Genomic DNA, 13,910 nt, shown 5'->3' with positions numbered 1-13,910 from the left:
CAGAGAGAGAGGGAGACAGAGAATCTGAAGGAGGCTCTGAGCTGACTAGTGCAGAGCCCTACATGGGGCTAGAAACCATGAATGGTGAGATCGTGACCCTAGCTGAAGTTGGATGCTCAACCAACTGAGCCACCTGGGGGCCCTAGTATCTACTAAACTTAAATGTGTTACTCTTCAACTCGGCAATTTTGTTTCTAGAAATCTGTTAATAACCAATATATACATGAGTATACAAACATTTATTTCACTATATATAGATATATGTATTAGTAAAAAAGAATGTTATTGTGTGGTTTATGTGGGTCTTTACCTTCTACCTTCTTTTTTTTTTTTTTTTTTGTAAAAGAATTTTTCCACTACTCTTTTTAATAAAGAAAACTGGAAACAACCTAAGATTTACTTATGGACAAATTTCTATGGAACATTATGTGTAAAAAACATGCTATAGAATATTATAGTATGTTCCTACTTATGTCAAGAAAAGGAATTGTGTGACTGTGTGCATTATATAAATGTAGGGAAAGGGGTGCCTTGGTGGCTCAGTCAGTTAAGCATCTGAATTTGGCTCAGGTCATGTTCTTATGGTTTGTGGGTTTGAGCCCCTCATTAGGCTCTGTGCTGATAGCTCAGAGCCTGGAGCCTGCTTCAGATTCTGTGTCTCCCTCTCTCTGCCCCTCTCCCACTCACATTCTGTCTCTCAAATATAAATAAACATTGAAAAAAAATCTAAATGTAGGAAAAGAGATCTGGGAAGATATACTTCATAAGATTTACTTTTAGAGGGGGATTAAGATTAGAGGGTAAAGAGAGAATTTTACTTTTTATTCTTTTTTTTTAAAACTTTTATTCATTTTTGAGAGACAGAGAAAGAGCATGAGTGAGGGAGGGGCAGAGAGAGAGGGAGAAACAGAATCTGAAGCAGACTCGAGGCTCTGAGCTGTCAGCACAGAGTCCTATGAGGGGCTCAAACTTACTGACCAGGCCGCGAGGTCATGACCTGAGCTGAAGTCAGATGCTTAACTGACTGAGCCACCCAGGCGCCCCTTTTCTTTATTCTGCTAAATGTTATGAATACTCCCAATATTACATATTATTTTTACATTTGAAAACAATTAAAAAAAAAAGGGTGCTGCTGTGAATCTCTCAGCCACTCTGTGAGTTGATTACTAGTCTAGATCCAATATCAGAGTTAAGAAGAGCCAAGCATGTCTTAGGTCTAGATGGGCAGGAGAAACTTGCATTTAAGTAGCAAAACTTCTTCATGGTTTGAGGCTTGAACTGATAGACCAGGGGATCCAAGTAACCCCTTCTGAAGATAGCACGACTACATGGGAATGAGGGAGGGGTGTTTCCATAGTCTTCTCTGCTTTCCAAGGTGCTCTGTTAAGAAAGGAAAAGAAAGTAAAAGGAGAAAGAAAGAGAAGAAAAGGTCCTAGGCTTCTTTGGAAGAGTCAAGGCGATCTCATAGTTGCAGTATCTAGAATCCAAGACTCCTAGGCTGGCACAGAACCTTCCAACTTCATCTGTCTGTTTGCTTTCTCTGATGTCAGCATGTCAGATTTTATCAGACATACTAGATCCCTAGTAATGAAATTTCTCTTTAGGTCTCAGGGGGCTTTCTTTCTTTTTTTTATTTTTTTAAATTTTTTGAATGTTTATTTTGAGAGAGAATGTGCGTGCACGTGCACACACAAGTGGGGAAGGGGCAGAGAGAGATTCCCAAGCAGAGCCTGATGAGGTGCTCCAACAACAGGATCATGACCTGAGTCAAAGTCAACAGTGGGATGCTTAACCAATGGAGGTGCCCCTGAGGGAGCTTTCTTGGATTATAGGTGCCCCCTAACTTCTCTGTGGTTTGCACATTTAGCTCCTACCACTATGTACAATATCTGGGTGAGAACACAGACAAAACCTCATTTAAGATAGGGCTAAGAAAGAAAGGGGGAATCCTGAAAGAAGGGGAATCTTATTTTCTTGCTTGAGGATAACTTGCCCCATCTCTGAAAAGAGCTAGCATGGAGTTAAGAAAAGCATCACTCCAGGGGTGCTTGGCTGGCTTAGCCAGTAGAGCACATGGCTCTTGATCTTAGGGTTGTGAGTTCAAGCCCCATGTTGGATGTAGAGATAACTTAAAAAAAAAATATGCCTGGAAAATTAAAAAAAATATATTAAAAACAAAGCATCATTCTTTTTTTAAAAATTTTAATGTTTATTTTGAGAGAGAGAGACAGACAGAGTGCAAGTGGAGGAGGGGCAGAGAGAGGGAGACACAGACTCTGAAGCAGGCTCCAGGCTCCAAGCTGTCAGCACAGAGCCCTATGTGGGACTCGAACACAAACTGTGAGATCATGACCTAGGCCAAAGTCAGACACTCAACCATCTGAGCCACCCACGTGCCTCCAAAACAAAGCATCATTCTAATATCCTTCAGAACTCCCTAATTTTTAGATTGTACACAGGGTGAGAATGGTGCTCAAGTACTGGCAAAGCTCTGCACAGAGTGGAAGGGTACTACATTTCATCACATAGCTGAATATTTTACCATTTAAAAAACTGTGAATAATACTTATAGAAGAGTATATAATGTATATGTGTATATATGGTTTGAAAGATAATTATGAAAAATAAGCCCCATGTACTGTCCAACCAGCTTGAAAAGTAGAATATTGCAGAACCTCTGAAGTCCCTTGGTGGGGTTGCTAGCACTGTGGTACAAGATGGGCACTCACAAAGGTCCTACCAAGGGTAGGGAAATCTGCTCCAGGAGGATGGGGCCTTTTCCTCGGGTACAAAGGCTCCACCTGCAGCTAGGCTGTGGATCTCTGGGCTGTTTTGGCCACATAGAGGCTCGTGCAGCCCTGTTCTTGGGTGGTTGCATATATATGCTCCATCCCCTCCACTAGAGGTAACAATTATACTGAATTTTTGGTTAATTATTCTCTCATTTTTCTTGAGCATTGTTAAAAAGAAACAACATGCCTGTGGAGTCACCTGTGCTTAGTCCTGCCAAGACTTAATACCTAACCTAACTGCAATTTCAGCCTTTCCCAGGAGTCACATTTTAAAACAGCCAGTCTGGAATTTCCTGGTCCATGCTAGTGAGGTAATCTGCTTGATAAAACCCCAGCTATTCTCAAAGGGATGGTAACTTGGCCTGAAATAATCCACTCTTTGAACTTCCTTGTCCCATCCTGCTTCTGCATATAACAATCTTCCATTTTGAACTCAGAGCTCCCTTCTAATTGGTAGATGGGATGCTGCCCAATTCATGAATTATTTAATAAAGCCAATTTTGTTTACCATATATATATGTATATATATGTATTATATGTATGTATATATGTATTATATGGTACATCATCTTTTTTTCCTCCTCAAAACATCATTTGCCTTTGTATTTGTTTTTTACTGTTGTTTTAACGAACTACCACAAACTTAGTGGCTTAAAAAATACAAATTCCTATTTTGGGGCAGAGATTATCTGTGAAGTCTCTACCTTCTCAATTTTGCTGTGAACCTAAAGCTGCTCTAACGTCTTTTTTTTTTTTTTTTTTTTTTTTTTTTTTTAAGGCATTAGGTACTAGGATTAAGCTAGCTGGGAACTCTCTGTGTTATCTTTGCAACTTTTCTATAAACCTAAAATTATTCCAGGATATAAGGTCGTTTTTCTTAAAAAAAAAAAAACCCAAAACACAAATTTATTATCTTACAGTTCTATATGTCAAAAGTCTCAATTGTGTCTCACTAGTCTAAAATCCAGGCTCTAGGGGGCCTCTGGAGAGAATCTGTTTCCTTGTCTTTTTTAGCTTTTAGTAGCTGTCCACATTACCATGGCTCCTGCACCTCCCTCTACGCCCACCCCCTTGCTTTTCCAGGACAGCAATGTGGTCTGAGTCAATCTCACATCTAATCACTCCAAAACAAACACAAGATTGTCCGCCCCCCACCCCCAACCTTCAGATACCAATTGCAGGTAGTGGGTCCCTGGGTTACCCCCACTCCTGTCTGACTTGGCTATAAATCAGGGGTGTTCCCATGATTCTCTCCTCAAGTTCAGTAATTTGCTATAATGCTATAATGGCTCACAGAACCCAGGGAAACACTTCACTTTCTATTACTCGTTTATTATAAAGGATATTATAATGGATACAAATGAATAACCAGATCAAGAGGTATGTAGGGCCAGGTGCAGCAGGTTCCTAAGCTTAAGAGCTTCTGTCCCTGAGGAATTTGGGATATACTACTGTCAGAGCCCATGGATGCATTCACCAACCCAGAAGCTCATTAAATCTTATTGTTCAAGTTTTTATAGAGCTTAATCTCCAGCTTCCTTCCCTTCCCAGGAGGTCAGAGGTGGGGCTGCAAGTTCTAACCCCTCTAATCTTTTGGTCTTTCTGGCATTAGCTCCATCCTGAGGTTATCTAGGGGCCCTCTTTAAGTCAACTGATTAGCATGAACTCAGGTGTGATGGAAAAAGGGGCTTGTTATGAATAAGAAAATATACTCCTTTTACCCCTATAACTCAGAAAATTACAAGGGTTTTAGGAGCTCTGTGCCAAGAACCAGGAAAGAGACCAAATATGTATTTCTTATTATATCACAATGTCACACATATACATTATTTATATTCCATATTTGATAACTAGAATACTTGCAGTCATTGCCGATATTATTCTGAAGTTCATTATTTCCTTGTGTTTTTTTTTGTGATATTTTATTATGAGGTCATATTTCTTGGAACCTTACCTATAGGATTTCCAGAGGATTCACTTTTGCTTATGCAAGGTACAGGATGGAGGGGGGCGGGCACTAACATGATCACCTTTATAGTTTTCAGCTCAGGATTTTCTGGTTCACACCAGTAGTGTGAAATTCTGGGTCCCTCAATATGCTTGTAAACTTGTTTAGAGATTCTTAGAGATGAGTTTTCTTTTTATCTACTCCATCCTCAATCAAGTTGGAGACAGTCAGATTTCCTTACCCTTTCCTTTGGTAGGTCAAGTTCTTTTTTCTTGTTCTCCAGTTGAAGATGTGGCCCTTCAGGGATCTTAGTTTGGGGAATTCTCCAATGTGAATTATGGACAAGATACCAGAGGCCCAGAGAATATGGATGCCTTATCCAACTAGATGAGATCATAGAGGCTGCCCAGATAAGGTGATACTTAGGACATTTGAACTGGAGTTAGGCTTATTGACATAATTACACTCTGTTCCCCAAAAGGCAGGAATCATGTCTAGTGTGTTCACTGCTGTGTCTCCAGAATGTGGCACAGTACCTGGCATATACTACGTGCTCAATAAATATTTTCAAGTGTGTGAATGAGTATGTACTATCCAAGTATTACAGGTGGAGGGAAACAATACACATAAGACAAACAAGAAGAAACAAATAGCAAAATTTGTTGTTAAAAGGCAACAAATTTGCTTACACTAAGGGCCATTTCATTTTTCCACAAGTGTTTTTGTGGTACTTGTTTTTGCTAAGACACTCATTTAGGATACAGGTAGTATCCTACTCTAAAAGGGAAGTAACACACTTGCATAATAACTATAATACATCTCCCTCATGTACAGTTTGGTTTCTCTCTTACTATGAAAGACTGAAATAAGAATGTGAGCCCTCATACTTCAGAGTTTCTCTTCTGATGAGCTGGGAGACTGGAAAAACACTGGATGCTTCTGTAAATCATTATACCTTTGTCTTTAGTGGAAAAGAGCAGTCAGGTGTAAATATTTGGCAAAAATATGGTTGTATATAGAGTGTAATCTGCAAGTATTTGGGCTGTTAGTTTGCCAGAGAAGGTGTGGCACTAATGAAAGGAATTTGAGGAGGCTGGCTGGTCAAATGGTAGGAGGACCCAAAAACCTCAGGCCTCTAAGGGAGAGGAAAGGTATGCAGAATGGCAAGACCCTCTTACCTGGATTTCTGGCCAAAGGGGTAGCAGAAGGGCCATGCTTTTGTGAAGGTCAAAATCTCATTGAATCTCTGAGCACTTTTTATTTTGTATTTTATTATTATTTTTTAATGTTTATTTATTTTTGAGAGCAAGGGAGGGGGAGGGGCAGAGAGAGAGGGAGACAAAAATCTGAAAGCAGGCTCCAGGCTCCAGGCTCCAAGCTGTCAGCACAAAGCCCAATGGGGGGCTCAAATTCATGAACTGTGAGATCATGACCTGAGCTGAAGTTGGATGCTTAACTGAGTCACCCAGGCACTCCTCTGAGGACTTTTTAAGTTTCCTTTACATGGAGGGGTGCCTGGGTGGCTTAGTCGGTGGAGTGTACGACTCTCAATCTTGGGGTCATGAGTTCAAGCCCCATGTTGGGCACAGAGCCTACATAAAATAAAATAGAATCGGGGCACTTGGGTGGCTCAGTTGGTTAAGCATCTGACTTCATCTCAGGTCATGATCTCACAGTTCGTGGGTTCCAGCCCAGCATTGGGTGAGCTCCACTTCTCTCTTCCTTTCTCTCCCTCCCTCTCTCTGCCACTCGCTCACTTGCAACCTCTCTCAAAACAAACAAAATACTAGAATAAAATAAAAACCTTATTCCCTACCCTTAGCTAAGCTATTTTCTTCTAACAAAAATTATTTTTCCCTCTTACACAGGTGTAGGAAGAGGGGAGAAGAAAAACAAATATCTTTTTTTTCTTTTTAAGTAAGCTCTACCTGCAACATGAGGCTGTAATGCATGACCCCAAGATCAAGAATCACATGCTCTACTGAAAGAGCCAGTCAGGCGCCATCCGCCTTTTTTAAACAATAAAAGTTCTGATTGTGGAAAAAATACCTAGTTGACTATAGGAATTTAATCAAGAAGCCAAAAGAAGTTAGCCTTATAGCTGATGATTTCATTGGCTTATATTATTGACATACACTGAATTCCAAGTGATCAGGCCAAAAATGTGTACTTGGCAGAGATGAGAGTTACTGTCAATTGTTCTAGCTTCCCAAACTGGATGGCACCAGTAGCTGTGTGAGTGAATATGGAAGCTGAAATAAACATTATGTTAACTTTGGTTCTATTCCAAAAACATTCTATTCCAGAGATATGTAAGATAAAGCTTTTTTAGGGCAGAGATCATGATTATATTCCTTAACACAGTATCAGGGCCATAATAGTTGCTCAAGAAATATGTGTTGAATAAATAAATGGCTCAAAGGTTACTTTGGGTTGCTAAGATCAGAACAGTATTTGCCATTATTTTGGATGTTGGCGTGGGATTTGTACACCCTGGAACACTTTCTTCTCTTTGCAGCTAGTAATTTTTTTTTGTTTGTTTGTTTATGAAGAACATGCATTCTTGCACACTGGCACAATGGTCCTGGGGAAAGTGGCCCAGATAGGTTCCACTGCATTCCTTAGAAGAGCCAACAATACCACTCTCTAATGGTGAGTTGCTTCTTTATGAGAAAATTTTAATTTTGTTTAGTTTTTAGTCCTTTCTTTTCCCCCAATATCCAGGAATACTTCCAGAAAAAGAAAACTAGCTGAGTTTGATTGAATTAGGTAGCATTTTGCTACTTTGTGGGAATCCAGGTAGTTACAACATCATCTTCTAGGCAGTCGATTTTCCTGCACATAAAACTGCATCTATATCCCATCCTTATCAATATATATGTCTTATTCTATAAGTGGGAAGTGTAAATATACTTCCTTATTAGGGAGGAGGTATGCTTATATGTGTTACAATTCACAAGGTTCAGCTATCTTAAAAATAGGGGTGCCTGGGTGGCTCAGTCAGTTGAACATATGACTTTTGATTTTGGTTTGGGTCATGATTCCAGAGTCATGGGATTGAGGCCTGAGTTGGGCTCTGTGCTGAGCATGGAGCCTGCTTGGGATTTTCTATCTCTCTCTCTCTCGTTCTCTCTCTCTCTCTCTCTCTCTCCCCCTCTCCCTCTCCCCATCTGCTCCTCTCTCCCGCTTGTGTACTCTTTCTCAAAAAACAAAAACAAAAACAAAAACAAAAAGCAAAAAACTTAAATAGCCCCAAGAGTTTGGAGGCTCTTAGTGGTTGTTGGTTTTCATTTAAAAATAGATTTACAAGTATTTAGCAACTTCTGCCAAAAAAGATTTCCACATGGGGCTCATCACTAGCAATAAAAACCCAGATGGTGGCAAAACATCTCCAGAGACTTCTTTAGGTCTCTGAAAGCAGCATAGGAGAGAAGAGTGAAAAATTGGAGTACAGAGCTTATAAAACACTTTTATGTATACCAATTCATTCAGTATTACTTTTCCTATTTTACTAATGGGGACTCTAATGTGCATTTAGGTTAAGTACCTTGCCCAGAGTCACATGGCTACTAAGTGAAAGGGCTAGAACTCAAATACAGATTTTCTTATTGTAAGTTCAATGTTCTCTAAAAAAATTTTTTTAATTTATTTTTGAGAGAGATAAAGAGACACAGTGTGAGCAAGGGAGGGGCAGAGAGAGGGAGACACAGAATCTGAAGCAAACTTCAGGCTCTGAGCTGTCAGCACAGAGCCTGATGAGGGGCTTGGACTCACCAATGGTGAGATCATGACCTGAGTCGAAGTCGGACGCTTAACCGACTGAGCCACCCAGGTGCCCCATAGGTTCTATGTTCTTATTCCAAGTCTGACATTCATAAGTATTCAATGTTTGTTGTGTTTATTTTACTTTCTAAGTGATAAAGTTAGTGGGGATGGGATATGTCTTTTTGGCTTTGGCTGACTACTATGGCTCCAGTTTCTTATGAGCATGCTATTAAAAAAGATAATAGCAGCCTTGATTGAACAAAAGTTCATCTATATGCTAGTCCTCAAATAGCCTTGGTCTGATATGAGATCAGTAAGGGTGAAGAGGATACTTAAATAATGAAAGTTTCCTTATTGAAGGCACAAGAGAAGGGCTCAACATCCTGCTACAACTAGAAGAGGGAATTCAGACTATTCCATAGTGGGGTTGCACAGAAATTCATTTGCTTTCTCTTTGAATAATAAGGGTGTCGGTTGTGAAGTGACTACAGAGATCTACTCCTTCACTTCAGTATCATCCCAGTGACACTGGTCACCCTGGGGAGTCTGACATGCTGAAGTCCTCCCTGGCATCTAGAATGTGTTCTGGGGTTGCAGGAAGTGTATATTTCTTCCATAGTGATTTGACATATGACTTGACTTCTGAGGGAGATAAAGTCTCTGCTTAGAGCAGGTGGGTAAGGTGTTTGTTTTCCTGGGCTATAAAAGTCATCTCACAAAGAAATAACTACAAAGTTTCACCTGAAGTGATAACTTTCCTGGCAGGGTTTACCTCCAGCGCAAGTCTTAGCAACACACCAATCACTTCTCATCGGGTCTAAAGAGCTATCTGAAATGCTGTTTTGACACTAATTATATATTCAAATGTAACTTCTACATCTATAGGTAAAACATTTGGAGGGAAAAGGAAGGAAATAAGTGATGTAATTTTGAGGTGTTTTCTTACTTATAGTGACTACCAAATGAAGACATTCTATTTATTGCAAGATGTTACATTTCAGTCAGATAATTCTTTGTTGTGGGGAGGGCTATCCTATGCATTGTAGGATGTTTAGCAGTGTCCTTGACCTCTACCTGCTAGATGCCAATAGCACCAAGAGCTCATAGAAGTGCCTCTAGACATGGCCATAAAAATTATCCCTGGTTGAGAAATATCGTTTTAACCAAAGCAACAGGATATTATGAAAAAAATCCAACAACTCCCCCTACCCTCCAAAAAGCTCACTAAAGTGAGTTCTGAAATGGACTCCCCCTAGAAATAAGGGTTTAGACAGAATCAGGTAGATAACTCTAAATACAACAAGTTATAAAAGGTCAAGTGAGAAAATAATTTTTTGGAGACGGTTGCTGGTATGCTGTGATTCTTACCAGATGCCTGCCTTCCTTTTACCTCAAGCTGAGGGAGAGGAACCTTCAGTGGAACTACTCAGACTACATGAGATGTGCCTCTTGTAGTTAGAGAGGCACAGTGGACCTGTGTCTGATTCCTGCCTGGAAAATAGAGAGGAGCTGAGAGGGGCTGGCAGCTGTTTTGGTGGAAGAGCAGAGGAACACCCAAACTGCACTGGGTTTGGCCTGTCCTCCCCAGTTTGTTTGGGCAAGGAGTACGTGAGAGATTCACGCAGACCAAGTGTGGACCATACAGAGCCACCGCTAGTCTAAATGGCACCGTGAGAAGGAAGTTCTCTTTCATCCAGACACTTCATACCTTCTAATGAAAAATAGTCCCACTAATTTAGTTTGGACAAAACACTTTATTGCCACCTGCTGGAAAACTGTCAAAATCAATAGACAAATCTCTGGCAAGGATGGTGGGAACGGTACTCCCTAGGGTATGGAGTGCACCACCACGCATAACTATATGGGGTGGCCCTGGGGCCACTTGCAAATGGTCCAGTGTGAGAGCCATCTTAGATCCTATCAGACAGAGTTCTTACAGAGCATAACAAGTTTCAACAGACAAGAAATTGGAAGTGGGCCTCCAGAATGCTAGGGCCTGAAAGAGGAAGTAAAAGAACTGTCAGAACAGAGTGCTTTTGCTGGGTGGATAACCACCAGAGGATGGGGATGCGGGTGGTTTCTAAAGTAACCGTACAAGTATCTATCAGGAAAAAAAAGGTGGCTTTAAACATCTACTATGCCCAAGTGTTAAACCATCACATGGAAGTAAAAGTTAAGAACTTTCCCACTCCCCTTACTTTTCCTCTCTCCGCCTCCCTTTGCCTCTGGTTGGTAAGCTGAGGTAATACAAGAAAGACCAGGCATGATGCCTCTCTCGGGCAAACATTGAGAGAGAAACCCCCAGCTGGAAAAGAGGAAAAAGTGTCATTTTTTGTGACTCAAACACCTTAGGACTTTTTTTTTTTTTTTTTTTTAAGTAAGCTCTATTCCCACATGGCACTTAAAATCACGACCCCAAGATCAAGAGTCATATAGTCTATAGATTGAGCTAGGCAGGAACCCCTCGAACACCCTAGGAATTTTCTATTCCTAAGAGGGACCATGGAACCCAAGGAACCCGCCTGAACCAAGTGTATAATAAATGTACTTCCACTGCCCAGGTTTAAAGGGATGGTGAAAGATGAAAATAAAGGGGTTTTGTTTCATTTCTTAAGTTTTTGTTTAAAAAAATTTTTAATGTGCATTTTGAGAAAGACACTGTGAGCGCGGGGAAGGGGCAGAGAGAGAAGGAGACACAGAATCTGAAGCAGGCTCCAGGCTCCAAGCTGTCAGCACAGAGCCCAACCTGGGGCTTGAACCCACAAACTACGAGATCATGACCTGAGCCCAAGTCAGATGCTTAACTGACTGAGCCAGTCAGGTGCCCCTTGTTTTGTGTGTGTGTGTGTGTGTGTTTTTATGTTTATTTATTTTTGACAGAGAGAGACAGAGTGTGAGCAGGGGAGGGGCAGAGAGAAAGGGAGACACAGAATCTGAAGCAGGCTCCAGGCTCTGAGCTGTCAGCACAGAGCCCAACTTGGGGCTCGAACTCACAAACTGTGAGATCAGGACCTCTGCCAAAGTCGATGCTTAACCAACTGAGTCACCCAGGCACCCCTTGTTTTGGTTTTTTAAAATGATACTCCTGAATCTTGCATAGATTCATACTGGTCACATATAACACTGGTTACATGTTATAAAGTAGGATCTGGAAAAGATATCTTCCAAAGACATGTTTTTGAGTTTTACAGGGGAAAATGGTCATCAAATTAATTCGTGTTTTTGGGAGCCCATACTTTGGGAGTGGGTGCAAGGCAATCTCTGTCCTCTGGGAGCCTACAGTCTTGGGTTTCATACTGGAGAGTAATGTCCCTATTACAGTCAGTTATGTCAACAAGAGCCTGTGTTGCATAGGCAGGACAGGTACAAGAAGGTTTTTACTCTAATGATTTACTCTATTTTACTTGCTTACGATTAAGCTTTAGAAGCAATCATGTTGCCCCTGTTCTTGAAGGATGTAACCACAAGTAAAGCTTCCATTTAAGATGTTCAAAGAAAGATGCAAGGCTGAATGCATAGGCTGCATCTTTTTTTTTTTTTAAATGTTTGTTTATTTTTGAGAGAGATGGAGGGCGGACAGAGAACCTGAAGCAGGCTCCAGGCTCTGAGCTGTCAGCACAGAGCCTGATGCAGGGCTCAAATCTGAGGACTGCAAGATCATGACCTGAGCCCATGCTGGCCACTTAACTGACTGAGCTACCCAGGCACCCCATGAATGCATAGGCTGCATCTTGATTGGGCTGCTGTGAAACTGGGGCCTATCTGGTCCTCAGTTTGGCAAGATTCAGAAACTTACATTTCACTTCATTTAAGCCTAATTAGGCTCTGCGAAATTAATTCGGATAAAACAACTTTATAACTCAACCCAGTGAACAGAAGCTGATTTATAACTCTCAGGTGAATTTATTAATTGAGAAAGAGTATATACAACTAGTTTAACTAGTACCAGTCATGTCCATTGTCTTGGACAATTGTTTCTCAGCGGGTTTATTTACTTAAGACCCCTTAAGTGATAGGAAGACTAATTCAGAGTATGGGTCTTTGCATGTTCTTAAGGGATATCCAGAATTTAACTTTGCTAGTATATAAACTCAATAAAGGCAGAGATCTTATTTGCTGTAAGTATTGAAAGACTAGAACACAGTAAGCATTCAGTGGGTATTTACTGAGTGAGGGATTGAATTTGAATTAAATTTTTACCTGTCCTGATAATAGGTATTGATCCTGGTCATTAGAATCAGTAGCCTCTCTCCTGGACAGAGTGGAAGCCCACAACACATTCTTATTCAGATTCTGCTGGTTCTAGATTCTTTATGGACCCCACCCTTCCTTTATGACAGCATCAACTAGGCATGTGACACTGAAGGTACAGATGACTTATTTCACTGATGAAATCTGGGAGCTACTCTGGCCTCTGTAACACATTTACAGATCATCTCACACGGTGACTTTTTTTTCTTTTTTAAAAAAAATTTGTTGCAAGTTCTATGAGGCTTCTTGTTTTACATTTTCTGGGTTACTAACTTGCACCTCAGGCAAGCAGGAGACAACCGAATTGTGGTCATTTGTATTTTTACAGAAAACCAGACTTCTTTTTGCAGGTGTGGCTTTACCCGCCATCCAGGGGTACAAAAGCAGAACATTGCGTTTTACTCAATGGAAGATGCCAAAGCCTTTATTTAACACACTAAAGCAAATAAGAGATTGGCTGAATATTCACACCTTTGTGAGCTCGTGGGAGCTGCAGGGTCGGTCTGGGTGGCTATGCGAGAAGTACCGACTCCCTAGACTCAGAGGGCGCCTCATTCTTTATGCCTCCTTGCAGCTCTGCCTTTGAAACTGGTTTAGTGTAGCAAACTCTCTGTGAACATGTAGCTTATTAACTTTCATATTCCCCGATAGTTTCAGCACCAGAGGCATATATGTTCTCTCTAGAGTCTGGGGCATGTCCTTAAGTGAAGAGGAAGGGTGGGGGGCGGGCAGGGTTCCGGATCTGACCCCCAAAGCTGGGAATGGGAACGTTGAGTCACTGCTTCGGTCTGCTTGGCGGTTTTCTGTTAAGGTCTCCGTGCTCCTCACCTGGATAAGGGCACCTGGGTTTTTCTAGTCCTCTGCAGGAAGGCATGGCCCCCTCTGCAGAGACCAGGAGAAACGTCGGTCTTCCAGTTTTTTCTTCTATCTTCTTTCCAACCTCCCCAAACTGAGGACCCCAAATACCTCCCTCAGGCCCGCGCCCGGCTTCTCGCACCCTAACTCAGGGGCCCAAGTTTGGGGCGGGAGGAGGTTAACTCCAGAGCACGCAGACTCCCGGGCTGTGGCCAGAAGCTTTGGGGAACCCCCAATCGAGACGCGCTCGCCCGGCCTCTGTAAGCGGGCCCGCCCCGCCCCCTCCCACGCACGTCACG

General features: G+C 41.5%; 1 long non-coding RNA gene across 1 annotated transcript; it reads right to left on the bottom strand.

Annotated features, from left to right (window-relative positions):
• Positions 1-990: 990 nt before the first annotated feature.
• Positions 991-13,908, bottom strand: LOC113604553 (uncharacterized). The gene is made up of 2 exons (XR_008297974.1): positions 12,706-13,908; positions 991-1,380 (listed from the first exon to the last, which is right to left on the bottom strand). It is a non-coding gene; the product is annotated as an uncharacterized LOC113604553 (long non-coding RNA).
• Between the last annotated feature and the right edge of the window lie 2 nt (positions 13,909-13,910).

Source organism: Acinonyx jubatus, chromosome A1, assembly GCF_027475565.1.
Source record: "Acinonyx jubatus isolate Ajub_Pintada_27869175 chromosome A1, VMU_Ajub_asm_v1.0, whole genome shotgun sequence".
Classification (NCBI taxonomy): domain Eukaryota; kingdom Metazoa; phylum Chordata; class Mammalia; order Carnivora; family Felidae; genus Acinonyx; species Acinonyx jubatus.
Note: the sequence above shows the minus strand (reverse complement) of the source record. Positions and strands in the feature narration are given on the sequence as shown.